Source organism: Dendrobates tinctorius, unplaced genomic scaffold, assembly GCF_039654945.1.
Source record: "Dendrobates tinctorius isolate UK_male_01 unplaced genomic scaffold, ASM3965494v1 ptg000062l, whole genome shotgun sequence".
Lineage (NCBI taxonomy): Eukaryota > Metazoa > Chordata > Amphibia > Anura > Dendrobatidae > Dendrobates > Dendrobates tinctorius.
The window spans coordinates 4,063,504-4,079,360 of record NW_027361730.1 but is presented as its reverse complement, the minus strand read 5'-3'; the positions used below and the strand labels follow the sequence as shown (position 1 = coordinate 4,079,360).

At 47.1% G+C, this 15,857-nt stretch overlaps 1 protein-coding gene across 1 annotated transcript in view; it reads right to left on the bottom strand.

Annotated features, from left to right (window-relative positions):
- The window catches only part of IRF5 (interferon regulatory factor 5), a 74,308-nt gene extending 65,631 nt beyond the window's left edge, over positions 1-8,677 (bottom strand). The window contains exon 1 of the mRNA XM_073579226.1: positions 8,378-8,677. The gene's annotated coding sequence lies outside the window, so the exon portion shown is untranslated. The remainder of the gene's footprint in view (positions 1-8,377) is intronic.
- Between the last annotated feature and the right edge of the window lie 7,180 nt (positions 8,678-15,857).

Below are 15,857 nucleotides of genomic sequence, written 5' to 3'. Positions count from 1 at the left end.
TCCAATTAGCAATGCAGTATAGCTTTTCTGATTCTCTTTCTTCATGTGCAGGCATTGCAGGACCTTAGGTAGCAACTAGCTAACTATCGGTCACTATATCGGTGGTCGTAACCATGAATACCCAAGGTCCTGCAATAAGGAAAGAGACATAGCAAATCAGAAAACTATACTACATTTCTAATTGGATGTATGTGCTAATATTATTACATATTGGGATAGGACCTTGGAGTTGGGAACACCGCTTTTTTAACCCCTCAAAAAAAAAAAAAATCATCTAATGGTGTGATGAGCATTTTGAATTCAACAGGTGCTTCACAGAATTTTTGAAGATTGGCTTATGAATACAAAACTACACATTTTCCACTGAAATTTTACTCTGCTCAATTTTTCCATTCTCACATGGGTAATAAGAGAAACTGGACCCAACTATTTGTTAGGCAATTTCTACTGAACGCAGCAATGCCCGATATGTGGTTTGAGCACACAGTTGGGCTCAGGTGAGAAAGGGTGAAATTTAGCTTTTGGAATGTATTATTTTGCCAGAATAAATTGTCGGTGCCATTAAAAGAGCGAACCCCTGAGGCTGAGGTGCAAGACTAGCAAATTCCCTACAAGTGACCCCATTTTGGACACCACACTTCTCAAGAAGTTCAACAAGGGGTGTGATGGGTATTTTTTAGCTCACAGGTATCTCATAGAATGTTATAATATTGTGCGAAATAAAAAAATAAACTTTTCAACTACTAAAATTTTATATTAGCTGCATATTTTTAATTTTCACAAGGGTAATAGATAAAAATAGATCTCACAATTTCTCCCAAAGAAGTAGTACCCTATACATCATCGGAAACTATTGCTAGGCCACACATCATGCCTTACAAAGTTGGCGCACTGCTTGACTTTTGGAGATTTTGATGGAATTAATGGCAGGTACTAATTGCAGAGCCTTTAGGATGGCAAAACCAAAAAAAAATGTGCCCCCCAGTTTGGAAATTACAACCCATTAATTCATCTAGGGCTGCAGTGAATATTTTGGCCCCATGGGTGTGCCACTCTCCAATATCTCTGTTACTATGTTGCCATACATGTGGAAGCCAACTGCACGTTGTGCCACACTGTGGGAATCAGAAGGGAGGGAAGGTCATTTGGAATTATACTCTGGGGGCAGGTAGGTGACATCTCACTTTTCCAAAGCCTTTATACTACCAGTAAAGTGGGAAACCCCTTTTTTAAACTGACAGAATATGGACATTTTTTTTTTTTTTTTTTTTTACAGGAAGAGTTGAAATTTCTGTTGATAGCATTTTGGGTGTCGATAATTTTTTTTTTGTTTTTTAGGACTTTAAGTCTAGTTTCACATTTAACCTGTGTTTCTGGATAAGCACTTAAATCACGACTTCTGTCTAAATCACCCCCCCAAAAAAGGAGATTTAGACGAAACCCCCAGACGGAGTCGCTTTGGACCATATCTGGCCTCTATTCTGCGGTGTGCCATCTTCCCATATGCAGAAAACTGGTCGACCATACTTATGCACTAAAGAAAAAAACAAAAAAAACAACCCAAACACGCTTGAAAAGTCCAACACTGCCGGAACAGAGGTCAGACATAGTCCAAAGTGACTCATCATAGTAAATGGTTGTGTTTGAATTGCATTTTTGAAGATTTAGGCAGAAACCCCAAGGTAAGTGCTCAGAGTAGACAGAGATATGAAACCAGCCGTATACTGATTATTGAGAGGCAGAATGGCTGAGAACAGTATAATACAGAGGCAGAGACCCTGATCCCAGCGGTCACTAATTTATCTGTTGCAGATCTATCAGTTATCTGAATGCGGAGCGCTGTATAACCCCCCTCCACACTACTGATCGGCAGTTTTATGGGTACACTGTGCATAGGCAAAAAGCTGTCAAATCATTTGTGGTGTCAGGGTTATGCTGAGCTCATGAATATGGAGGACTAGCAGGTTTACTAGTCCACTAGTGATAAAGTCACTGTTTTATCAGCAGGAGATCAAAACTACAGCATGTTGCTTAGTTGGCGATACATTGCTGGAATCAGGATCTCTGTCTCTACATTACTATGCTGTCAGGTAAGGTGGCAAAAACCTGGTGACAGATTCCCTTTAATTCATTCAGGCTTCCATCATTTTTGTTGGGTAGAGTAATATTCTTCCCCTTAAAGAAAATAAGACAAAACATAAAACAGAACCCAGACAGGGCCTCCTCTTCTAGTTCAGCTGGTAACATACGAGCCATAGATGCTCCAGAAAAGGAAGTGCTGATGCAAGCATAGATATGAAGAGACATTGATGACTTCTTGTTCTGTCCTTCGGTGATAATAATTGTCAGACTTTATGGGACAGGTGTAAAGTTTATGACACTAAATAATTATTCCGTGAAAACCTCTTCCTAGATATATTTTTGTGCAGGTTTCTATACATCATGTATGTATGCCAGGGATTTGCATGTGTGACACCTACAGCTCTAAAATACTGAGCAGTTGTACTAACACAGAAGGGGATTTCTAGAGGGGCAACTAATAGAACCTGCAGAAAAAATTACAAGCACGTCACAAGTTTTAAAAATCTAAGTCATGTGCTAATTTTTTTTTTTCCCGGGGTCATATTTTTTATATTTTACAACTATTGAGTCATAGGTAAGACTAATTGCTACTTGCAGAGCAGTTATTCCACCTCTATAAAAAAAAAATTCTATTTGCACAACAGTTCAGTTACTTGGTTTCCACGATTCATTTTACAGGGTTTCATGATGAAATCTATGACGAGGCTGATTACAGTACACCTTCAGTTTCTGTCACAAACTGTACAATATTGATGATAAAAAAAATGCGACTTTTGGCTCTCACACCATTTTTGTGCAGTTCCGACGGAGTGGCTGCTGCTCGTCAAATTCATGACGACCGGCGGCGTTCACTACGTCACAAATCTTTCTCCAGCAGGGACCAGAGTGGGATTTGTGGTGAAGTATAGGTTTAAAAAACATCTCACTTAGGCTGTGTGCCCACGTTGCGTTTTTTAAGCATTTCCGCCGCAGAGGAAACGCTTAAAAAACGCTAGATAAAACGCATCCCATGCAATCCTATGGGATTCCGCAGTTGCTGTGCCAATGCTGCGGATTTTTCCGCTGCGGAATAGCATAGCGGTAAAATCCGTAGCATGTCCATTAATTTTGCGGAATCACAGCGATTCCACCGCCATAGGATTGCATTGCAACACTCATTTTACGCATGTGGCTATGCCAACCATGTGTAAAGTGAGCGCTTCATGTGCGGATGGTACCCAGGGTCTGGAGGAGATGAGACTCTCCTCCACGCCCTGGGTACCATGTTCCTGTTAAAAATAGAATTAAAATAAAAAATAGGGATATACTTACCCTCTGTCGGCCCCCGGAGTCCTCAGCGGCGCTGCCGGCAAGTTCCGTTCCCAGGCGTGCTTTGCAAGAATGACCTCTGATGATGTAGTGGTCATGCGACCGCGACGTCACAAAGGTCATTCTCGCAAAGCACGCCTGGGAGCGGAACTTGCCGGCAGTGCCGTTGAGGACCGGGATCGCCGCTGAGGACATCAGGGGCCACCAGGAGGAGAGTATATCCATTTTTTTTTTTTTTTTTAATTATTTTTAACATTCTATCTTTTACTATTGATGCCACATAGGCAGCATCAATAGTAAAAAGTTGGTCACACTTGTCAAGCACTATGCTTGACAAGGGTGACCAGTTTTCCAAGCGATGCTTCAAATCGCTTGCAAAAGCGCCAGCATTCTGCAAGCTAAAAACGCTTGCAAAATGCTTATGTTTTGCGGGAAAACGCATGCGAATTCAGCATGTGTTTTACCCGAGGCGGGGAGTTGCGGAAATGCTGTGGACAATTCTGCAGCATTTCTGCAACGTGGGCACATTGTCTTAATGTCTCAGGCCCTCAGTGTGAACATGTCCTTAGAATTCAAATACACGGAACCAATACTGCATCAAAGAAGAAATATTTAAAAGGTAACCTGTCAATAATAAAATACTGTCCAATCTGCCCACTGGTGGACACAGACAGAAAAAGGCTCCTGTGCAAGAATGCATGGGCCCTTTGAAGTGCAATAGTACTTGCTTTGGAGGTGGAAATGGGCCCCCTAACTTCTCAGGTCCATGTGTGTCTGCACAGGTGCATTAATGATATGTCCACCCTTGAGGCTATTATAGAGCTGGGGGAGCGGAGTAGATTGACGTGCAGTTATTAGAGCTGAGCGAACACAAATACTCTGGTGCTCGTTGCTCGAATCGAGCAATTCCTAATATAACGAGTATAATGGAAGTATAATGGGAGTCAATGGGAAAGCCAAGCCTGGGGGCAGTGAAAATATTCAAATGGAATGAGATCAGCATGGGGAAGACCCCTGGAAGCATCTCTGACTCCCAGATCGCTACTGAGAACAATGGTCTCACACTTTTACTCTACTTTAAGGAGTGGCAGTAAAACATTCCACAACAGATGAGAAATTGCATTTTACAGAAAAAAAAAAGTTAAGAAACATTTTTTTTCTGTATAATGACATATAGAAGGCAACATTTTTTAAAAAAAGGATGTGAAAAAAATAATTGAAATCAAAGTGGATTTTTTTTTACTACAAAATAGGAAATTTCAGTGTAATTTATGAACGAAGCAAGAAACAGCAAAAATAATGGACTCAGATACATCCTGGATTGGACATAAAGGAGGGCCTCACACACATCTGTTCAAATTGTCATATATTGGTACTCCTAGACTCAAAGGTTATGCACTTTTAAGGGTTATGTATCAAGGAAATCTATTACAGACCACGGAATAGTCTACGGGTGAGCAATAAGATACCGATAAGGGTATGTGCACATGTTGAGTAAAATTTTTGCATCTATTGGCAAGAAAAACAAAGCTGCAAAAACAAGAGTTTTTGGTGCGTTTTTGTTCAATTTGAGTGAAGTAAATGTTGAAAAACACAGGGCAAGAAACAGAGAATTGACATGCTGCACATTATTTTCAGCTCCAAATCTTAAAGTCAAAAATATAAAACGTGTGCATGGCACATCAGGTTTATCATTCACTTTGCTGGCATCAGGTTTTCCTTCAGGTTTTGTCACAAATCCATGAAGAAAAAAGCCAACAAATGTGCAATGTGTGCACACAGTCTAAATTTTTTAAGAAGTTTTTTGAGCAATGAAATACACCCAAGAAGATGTGATACCCTATGGGTGAGCAATATAATACCAATAAATTTTGTAAACAAGTTTTGAGAGATTTATTTACCAACAAAATGTACTCCAGACCATGGAATAGTTTATGGATGAGCAATATAATACTAATTAATTTTGAACAAGTCTTTTGAAGGCTCTATACCAATGAAATGTACTCAGGAACACATAATATTGTATGCTGAGACATGCAACCTGGCAACATTTTTAAAATTTACTATAATAATTATATATCACAAAAATGTACGTAGAACACAGAATAGTGTATGGATAAAAAATGTGAAGAAACAGGCAAACGCTATATATATATATATATATATATATATATATATATATATATATCAGAAAGCAAGTAACTACTATATGGATGAGTAATCTAATCCTGAAATGTTTTTCTCTAGTAACCTTCCACGACAGCAGTATCGGAGGATGTCTCCCCGCCCTAATGGGGTACAGGAAACACAGGAGAGGTTAAATATCCCTCCCCTTCCTACCACCACCAGTGTCATTCCTGTCCCCTATGGGGCATGAAGAGGTCCTAGATTTTGCTGCCATGGCCGGCAATCAGAAGCACTTTTTTACCTGTCCATGGCGGGCAGCCGGAGTCGGGGACTCCGCTCTCCTCCTCCGGTGGCTACTCCCGTCTCCACGATCCTCGTGCGACTCAGGACCCTTTCCCGCCGCCCACTGCGCCTCCTCGGAGGGGGGGGGGTAAAGCGGGGCGGTTTACGTGCGGCCGGGGTTTTTCTACACTTTATAAATTTTACACCGTAATGCAACAATAACCGTGTTAAACTGTATGGATTAATCATTGAATCCATTAAAAAAATAATATATATGTTGAACGAAAATATGACTGCATAAATATATCAACTAGACTTTCAAAATAAAAGCTATGCAGAACGTGCAAAGCCAGACAGAAATTAGGAGGCGAGTCATCCATAGACCCCTGAAAGGCAACAACTGGTGAGCCTATTTAAAATATTAAATATTACAATCACTTTACGTGCTACTGTCATCTGGTGGTGTGGAAAAGTGTGGGCTAATCCAGGCTTTGTTAATTTTTATAGGAGTGAGCCTGTCTGCATTCTCTGTTGACAGGCAAAAGTGCCTGTCTTATGACCACTCCTGGTGGCACTAAAAACCCGTTAGCAGAAAGGAAGCACAACACCTCCAAGGCATAGAGGGACAGATCATGCCAGGTGTCCAGATTTGAGACCCAATTGCTGAAAGCCGCAGAGGTATTAGGGAGTACACTGATTTGGTTGGCCAGGTATTGCTTGACCATCTGTAAAAACGTTTCCCTTCTTGTCAAAAATACCCAGTCATCAGGCCCTGGTTTTGGGTCTTGAAACAGGCCCACATCTTTGACAGTGTACCCCTGCCTCTGCTGGGTGACTCCCTGGCCTCTCCTTGGTTGGGCAAGGAAGTTTGCCCTCTGCCAATAGCATTGTCCACATATTTTCAACAATGGCCTTCTGGTAAAGCACCATTTTAGAAGACCTCGCCACTTTAGGAAGAAGAGATGCAAAGTTCACCTTCTAGCATGGGTCTAGAAGGGTGAACAACCAGTACTCTTTTTTGGCCAGAAACATTCAGCATCCTTTCACCCTACGATCCACAGGACCTCCTGATGTCACAATAAATCTGGAGCACTGATCAGCACAGGTGCGAACGATCCCAATGTACACTGGCAGAAAGTAGCCATGGACAGAACCTACTACAAGATCATACACAAATTGTGTTACCTTGGTAACCAAGTACAATAGTATCTATCATTATTCCAACACCCACCAATCACATTACACCAGCTTTCCAGGGCTCCAGAAGGGCATTTCTGCCCACAGTGGAGTATAGAGGCAGAATCGTCACCATAAGTAGTAATGATGTCCTAAAGCACGAGAAGTGCGGGACGGCTGAATAGAGACACTGACAACTTTGATGGCAGATTACTACATTCTATTTGCTAATAAAAAAATAAAAAATTCTAACAAGTTCTGTAGTGACCCCCATACTCCCCGCTCCCCCATACACCCCAGTATCCAAAGAACAGCCTGCAGTCCCACCATACATACGCCCCCCGCGGCTTCACCCCCACCATACATACGCCCCCCGCGGCTTCACCCCCACCATACATACGCCCCCCGCGGCTTCACCCCCACCATACATACGCCCCCCGCGGCCTCACACCCTCCCATACATACGCACCACAGCTCCCCCCACCATACATACGCCCCCGCAGCTTCACACCCTCCCACACATACGCCCCCGCGGCTTCACCCCCACCACACATACGCTCCCGCGGCTTCACCCCCACCACACATACGCTCCCGCGGCTTCACCCCCACCACACATACGCCCCCGCGGCTTCACCCCCACCACACATACGCCCCCGCGGCTTCACCCCCACCACACATACGCCCCCGCGGCTTCACCCCCACCATACATACGCTCCCGCGGTTTCACCCCCACCATACATACGCTCCCGCGGCTTCACCCCCACCACACATACGCCCCCGCGGCTTCACCCCCACCACACATACGCTCCCGCGGCTTCACACCCTCCCATACATACGCCCCCGCGGCTTCACACCCTCCCATACATACGCCCCACAGCTCCCCCCCACCACACATACGCTCCCGCGGCTTCACCCCCACCACACATACGCCCCCGCGGCTTCACCCCCACCACACATACGCCCCCGCGGCTTCACCCCCACCACACATACGCCCCCGCGGCTTCACCCCCACCACACATACGCCCCCGCGGCTTCACCCCCACCACACATACGCTCCCGCGGCTTCACCCCCACCACACATACGCTCCCGCGGCTTCACCCCCACCACACATACGCTCCCGCGGCTTCACCCCCACCACACATACGCCCCCGCGGCTTCACCCCCACCACACATACGCTCCCGCGGCTTCACCCCCACCACACATACGCTCCCGCGGCTTCACCCCCACCACACATACACCCTGTGGCTTCACCCCCTCATAGTCCCCCCATACATACTCCCCGCAGTTTTTTCCCCACGTCCACGCAGGTGGTACACTTTACACGCCGCCAGGTGACAAGTGGCCGCACCGTTAACCCCTTCCTGCCCCCGCTATCCCGCGGCCCGCAGAGAAGCTTTTACCTATCCAGGTGATTCACAGCGGTCCGCTCCACTAACAGGCAGAAGAAGGGGCGGCAGTGCCTATGATGCCCCTCCTGTTACTCATACTGCACGGAGTGGCTGCACACAATGAGAGGACGTGACTCCAACATTCAGAAAACTGCAAATAAACAAAAAAGCAGAAGCTACATGTGAAAGCAGAAGGAGAGGGAGCCACTTCCTGGTCCAAGCTTCTTGTCAGAGAGAAGTGGAGGAGGGCAGAGACTAGGTTACAGGTGAGAGACAACCCTCCCCTCCCATCCGGAAGTGGTAGCGCCCAAAACTGCGCGGCTGTGTAGTGACTGGTGCACATTTATGTATACAACCGTGTGGTGACACCAGTGTAAGTGTGTGCAGCCTGTGTGGTGATTGATGTAGGTTTATATATGCAGCTGTATGGTGACTATTGATACAGGTGCATGGGCAGCCCATGTGGTGACCAGCGTACAGGCGCGTGGGCAGCCCATGCGGTGACCAGCGTACAGGCGCGTGGGCAGCCCATGCGGTGACCAGCGTACAGGCGCGTGGGCAGCCCATGCGGTGACCAGCGTACAGGTGCGTGGGCAGCCCATGCGGTGACCAGCGTACAGGTGCGTGGGCAGCCCATGCGGTGACCAGCGTACAGGCGCGTGGGCAGCCCATGCGGTGACCAGCGTACAGGCGCGTGGGCAGCCCATGGGGTGACCAGCGTACAGGCGCGTGGGTAACCCATGCGGTGACCAGCGTACAGGCGTGTGGGCAGCCCATGTGACCAGCGTACAGGCGCGTGGGTAACCCATGTGGTGACCAGCGTACAGGCGCGTGGGCAGCCCATGTGACCAGCGTACAGGCGCGTCGGCAGCCCATGCGGTGACCAACGTACAGGCGCGTGGGCAGCCCATGCGGTGACCAGCGTACAGGCGCGTGGGCAGCCCATGCGGTGACCAGCATACAGGCGCGTGGGCAGCCCATGCGGTGACCAGCGTACAGGCGCGTGGGCAGCCCATGCGGTGACCAGCGTACAGGCGCGTGGGTAGCCCATGCGGTGACCCGCGTACAGGCGCGTGGGCAGCCCATGTGACCAGCGTACAGGCGCGTGGGCAGCCCATGCGGTGACCAACGTACAGGCGCGTGGGCAGCCCATGCGGTGACCAGCGTACAGGCGCGTGGGCAGCCCATGCGGTGACCAGCATACAGGCGCGTGGGCAGCCCATGCGGTGACCATCGTACAGGCGCGTGGGCAGCCCATGCGGTGACCATCGTACAGGCGCGTCGGCAGCCCATGCGGTGACCATCGTACAGGCGCGTCGGCAGCCCATGCGGTGACCAGCGTACAGGCGCGTGGGCAGCCCATGCGGTGACCAGCGTACAGGCGCGTGGGCAGCCCATGTGGTGACCAGCGTACATGCGCGTGGGCAGCCCATGTGGTGACCAGCGTACAGGCGTGTGGGTAACCCATGTGGTGACCAGCGTACAGGCGCGTGGGCAGCCCATGTGGTGACCAGCGTACAGGCGCGTGGGTAGCCCATGCGGTGACCCGCGTACAGGCGCGTGGGCAGCCCATGTGACCAGCGTACAGGCGCGTGGGCAGCCCATGCGGTGACCAACGTACAGGCGCGTGGGCAGCCCATGCGGTGACCAGCGTACAGGCGCGTGGGCAGCCCATGCGGTGACCAGCATACAGGCGCGTGGGCAGCCCATGCGGTGACCATCGTACAGGCGCGTGGGCAGCCCATGCGGTGACCATCGTACAGGCGCGTCGGCAGCCCATGCGGTGACCATCGTACAGGCGCGTCGGCAGCCCATGCGGTGACCAGCGTACAGGCGCGTGGGCAGCCCATGCGGTGACCAGCGTACAGGCGCGTGGGCAGCCCATGTGGTGACCAGCGTACATGCGCGTGGGCAGCCCATGTGGTGACCAGCGTACAGGCGTGTGGGTAACCCATGTGGTGACCAGCGTACAGGCGCGTGGGCAGCCCATGTGGTTGTAGAAAAAAAGGAGGGGGTAGGGAGCACCACTAAAGGGCAAAATGATCAATTTTCAAAAATATGTAAGGGGTGCTGCACAATGCGCAGGCAGAAGCATATTTCAAACAGGAGAACAAAGAACCCAGCATATTAGGCGCACACCCAAGACAATAGAGGTATATGAAAAAATGTATATCAATTTTATTGGAAGACAGAAAAAAAAACATAATAAAAGCATTTAAAAGGCAAAGCACACCCCCAGATGTCCCAAGTAAGTCTAACAATAAGTACTAATAGACAGAAACCATATAGTTGAAAAAACAAGATGTCATGACCCAATGACCCCAAATCTGGGCGTCCCCAGAAAAACAATAACTAACATACAAACGCTCAATCCAAGTGGCCTCAGAAAAAACCAGGGGGCCCTGTAAGTAGCCCTGTAAGGGAGGGAGTGAGATGAACATCCACTATAGGGAAAAGAGAAAAAAATATACCAACACTCCAAGAGACCTAATGAAGGTCAAAGGGTACTGTAGGTAACCCTGGTAGAGTGGGAGCAAAAAACCATCCAGGATAGGTAGGAGGGCTGAACTGGAGGAAAATGCAGGAGGCAGAAATTATATGCCAAAATATGTAAATGGGAAAAGTGGAATCACCATGGAGAGCAGTCCAGCATGGAGCATCAGGGGTCAGGCCGTCAGAGGAAGATAGTCCCAGGACAAGGGAAGTGTGGGGAGCCCCACGTGTAACACTGCTGGGTGCAGCTTCGTCAGGGGAAGTCTTTTATTATGCAACCCTTGTGGTGTCCAGCGTACAGGCGCATGCGTAGCCCTTGTGACCAGCGTACAGGCGTGTCATGTGGGCAGCCCGTGTGGTGACCAGCATACAGGTGCGTGGGCAGCCCATGTGGTGACCAGCGTACAGGCGTGTGCGCAGCCCTTGTGGTGACCAGCGTACAGGCTTGTGCGCAGCCCTTGTGACCAGCGTACAGGCGTGTCATGTGGGCAGCCCGTGTGGTGACCAGCATACAGGTGCGTGGGCAGCCCATGTGGTGACCAGCGTACAGGCGTGTGCGCAGCCCTTGTGGTGACCATTGGTACAAGCGCGTGCATAGCCTGTGTGTGGTGACCAGCGTACGGGCGTGTGCGCAGCCCGCGTGATTTCAGCTGTTTACTCAGCAGAGTCCGTGCACCGGAGGCAGGGAGGAAAGCATGACGCCAGGGAATGGGACAAGGTGAGTATGTGGTGTTTTTTTTTCCTTATGTGTACGGGCTATTTAGGAGGGCATGGCGAGGCTATGGGGGTGACAACATGGTGCTGCACATGAGGGGGGTGACAACATGGTGCTGCACATGAGGGGGGGTGACAACATTGTGCTGCACATGAGGGGGGTGACAACATGGGGCTTCACATGGGGGGAGACATGGTTCTGCACATGGGAGGGTGACATGTTGCACATGGTGTTGCATATGGGGACGACATGCTGCACATGCGGAGGCTGTGGGGGCAACATGCAATGTATAGGGAGGCTGTGTGGGGCTTATGCCACATATGGGGGAGGCTGTGTGGAGCTTATGCCGCATATAAAGAGCTGTTGGGGGGCTCATACGATATACAGAAGGGGCTGTGCTTGGGTTCAAATGATATATAGTATATAGGGGGATGTCAGCATATTTAATTCTGCTCAATATACAATTCTGATACAATTAATATTAATAAAATTATCAGTAATATAAAAATTATAAAATATCGATATTAATATTGAGCAGAATTAATTTTGGCCTATTGGTTCGGCCCTCCACAACAGTCACAGTCTTTCATGTGGCCCCTTGGGAAAATTAATTGCCTACCTCTGCGATAAATGCTACTGCGCAGGCATGGCCGGTGCCATCTTAGTGGAGACCATTTTTCTTTTTGCTCTAGCAAGATGCCTGCACAGTAGCAGCTATTGGCGATCTGATAGATGCTACTGCGCATGCGCCGGTGGCGTAATCTTGGAGGAGACAATTTATTTTTTTCCAGCATGATGGCGCCGCCTGCGCAGTAGCAGCTACCAGACCGCCGATAGCTGCCACTGCGCAGGCGCGGACGGTGCCATTTTCAGGCTTTTTTTTTTTAATTATTTTATTTATGTATACCACCAAAACCAATAGTTAAATACACATCATAGATACGATCATGCTGCAGAGCAGGCTCTTGCCTGCAGAAGGTGATTTTTTTCTTTTTTTTTTAAATGTATATAATATTCATTATGTAAACTAGGGGGCAAGTCAATGAGGGATCAGTGACCTGTCAGCAGTCTGCATTATGAATATCTTAACAGAGCACCACATGAAGACCTCCCTCCAGCCGCCCCGGGGCACGAGCATATCATTAAAGGGAATCTGTCACCTACTTTTGGCGGGCTAAGTAAATGAGGTCTGTCCGGTCCGATGGGCGGTGTTTCCGATCTTTGCCACCTCCCCATCCTTGGCCGCCGTCCGCAGTTTTTTCTTGAATAGGAGTAGGTGTCCACCATCTTTCGCATGTGCGCCAAGCATTCTTGGTGCAAAGCCGAAAAGCCTGACTGCGCATGCGCCGGTTAACTAAGCCCCGGAAGTATTTTGCTGTGTTCCGGGGTCTAGTTAACTGGCGCATGCGCAGTAAGACTTTTCGGCTTTGCCCGCAGTTGGGCAAAGCATACTGCGCGTGCGTGAGCTAAGAATGCTTAGCTCACGCGCAAAAGATGGCGGACTCCTATTCATGGAAAAACTGCGGACGGCAGACAAGGATGGGGAGGCGGCAAAGATCGGAAACACCGCCCATCGGACCGGACAGACCTCATTTAAATAGCCCGCCAAAAGTAGGTGACAGATTCCCTTTAACTAAAAACTGAAAATGAAGATTAAACAACAACCACAGGATGGATTTCATCACCCAAGGTATCATTGTAATCAGTATAACGGCACCGACTTGACACTGTGTGTAGGCTACTGTGCACAATCCTGCTGGCAGGTTCTCTTTAATACTAAAGTTCTGACAAATGCAGCGGCTCACATGCTAAACATTAGGGGAAGCAGAGCATTTGCCAGTGCATATTTTTACACTCATTTTTCTAATACAGAAGGCCGTAACACCTTTTATTCATATATTGCACTCATGAACAGAACCATCCAGAAAACACACCTTTATCAGGTCGCGCTGATTCATGTTTAGATAAAATGACATCACACAAAATGACTTCTTATAAAACAATGCAAATATTTTTCTACTTGGGTCAGGCTCTCGACTATGCAGTTGCACATGGCTTTCCCATATTGTGCCAATCTCTTCCATAAAAAGAGATGACATAAAAGCCTCTTCCTGTTACATGAAGTTCAGGTTTGACACATCTGTGCCCCAGCTGAGCCAAGCTGAACCCACACCCATCCTGTATTAGCATGTACTGGTGAACAGGTCATCTAAATTTAGCCTAGAACAAGTGAATTGCTTTGGATTGTAAAGGAGCGTGCAGTTCGTAATGTGAGAGTACATGTATTTCTGTGCAGTGGTGCCATCAACAGGGTCACACTACATAATATTGAAGTGGATCTGTGAAGAAAACTGGTCTAAAACGCTGTGAAAAATGTGTCCTTTGGCATAGTCCTGCCAATTTTGGATAGCTCTGCCAAAATGGGAGTAGCAGGGATGGGACGTGGTCATACCTCCCAAATTTTGAAGAACAAATTTGACCACGCCATGGCCACACCCCAATCCACGGCCATGTACCATTTTTCTCCCAGGAGGGCAGGAGGAGGTGTCAGAGGGGCGGTGACAGTGAGGGAAATTCAACAGACGTCAGAGACTGTAGGGAGTAGACTCAAATCCGGGACTGTCCATTGTATCCAGGACAGTTGGGACTAGGGATGAGGGGATGGGGTCTCTGGTCTAGCGTCCAGGTCAGCGCTATCTGGCAGATTGACGGGAGGCCGCAAATTTCCAACCTTCCAGCTTCCCCGGTACGGCTTTTGATTAGCCAGGTCTGGTGCAACTTCATTTGTGCATCCTGCTCATCTCTAGTTGGGACCTATGGATTTAATTTTTGTTCCTTCATTCACAGTCCGAGCCGCCAGAACGTTCTCATCTTTATGTATCGTCACTATTCAACATCTGGCATTTTTGTGTCTGTGGATGAAATCTCTGGCCTCTGTGGTCTGAATATGCTGTGGAACTTTGCAGTTTTGGCGTACTTTTTTCCTCTAGGCTTCTTCTGGAAAAAAAACCAGCCTGACAAAAAAAAAACCCGCTGCTGCATTTTTAAGTGCAGAATCAAAGATTTTCTGTACTATTAAAAAAAAAGAATTAAAAACTCTGCTTCAGATCTGCAGTATATTTTTTACTTTTTAGTTCAGGATATTTGTGTATTTTGCTTTTTGTTTTCTCTGGTTAATGGTCATGTGTTAATATGCACTTACATTGTGCATACACATTAACTTACTTTTCTCAGTTCAGATTTGTTTTTTATTCATTTCATTGTGCATTCAGTGCATATATGGGTGTGACCACCCTCTTTCTGAGCTGGGAAAGCCATCCAGTCTGGCCTAAACTGTTACTAGTGGTTCAGCCGCTCGACCCTTATTCACATTCACGCCACTTGGCAAGTGAAAAGGTTTTAAATACTAGAGTAGGGACTGTACCACAAGGGTTGCCGTGACGTGGCGGGATGGCTTGTGCATTATTTTGATCAAAATTATGTTTACTAAATACCCTTATTATTATTACTACCTTTATGCATTATTTGCAGTATATTTTTTACTTTTTAGTTCAGGATATTTGTGTATTTTGCTTTTTGTTTTCTCCTATTAAAAAAAAAAGCATTAAAAACTCTGCTTCAGATCTGCCCCAAAATCACATCAAATAAGTGGAAAATGCATAAAGAAATGCAGTAATCAAATAAGGTTGTTATTGCATGGTATGGTGAGGACACCTACAGAAAAAGCAACAACGAATGCATTTACACTATGGGTGAACACGGCCTCAGCATTCCAGTTTTATAACGTCTTTTAATGGGTTAATAGAGAAAAACTATCACTCCATTTTTTTGAGATTTATTTCCACAAATCTGATTGCTATAGTGTGCAGGTCACTGTGATTACAGGGACACCCACTATGTCCTTATTGTTTGATAATTGGTGATTTTTGTTATTTAAAAAAAGCATTACAAGTTACATTTTTTTTCATTATCAAGTGTTTTTCATTATTATGTTTTAGTAATTTTATAGAATGAAAAAAATCTGTTACTCTCCCTCTACAATACAAATACATACATTGTACGTAGCAGTGTATTTCTATTAGAATTTGCCTGTGGAGTCAGAGCCTGCAATACAGATCAAGTACATAAAACTCTTCCCAGGACATCATAAGAGCTTTGTGGCTCACTAGCTTCAGGGTATGTGCACACATTGCAGATTCTGCTGCGGACCCGGCCTTGCGGATCCTCCTGCGGTGTAAAGTACCATTATATTCTATGTAAAACAAAAAACGCTGTGCACATGCT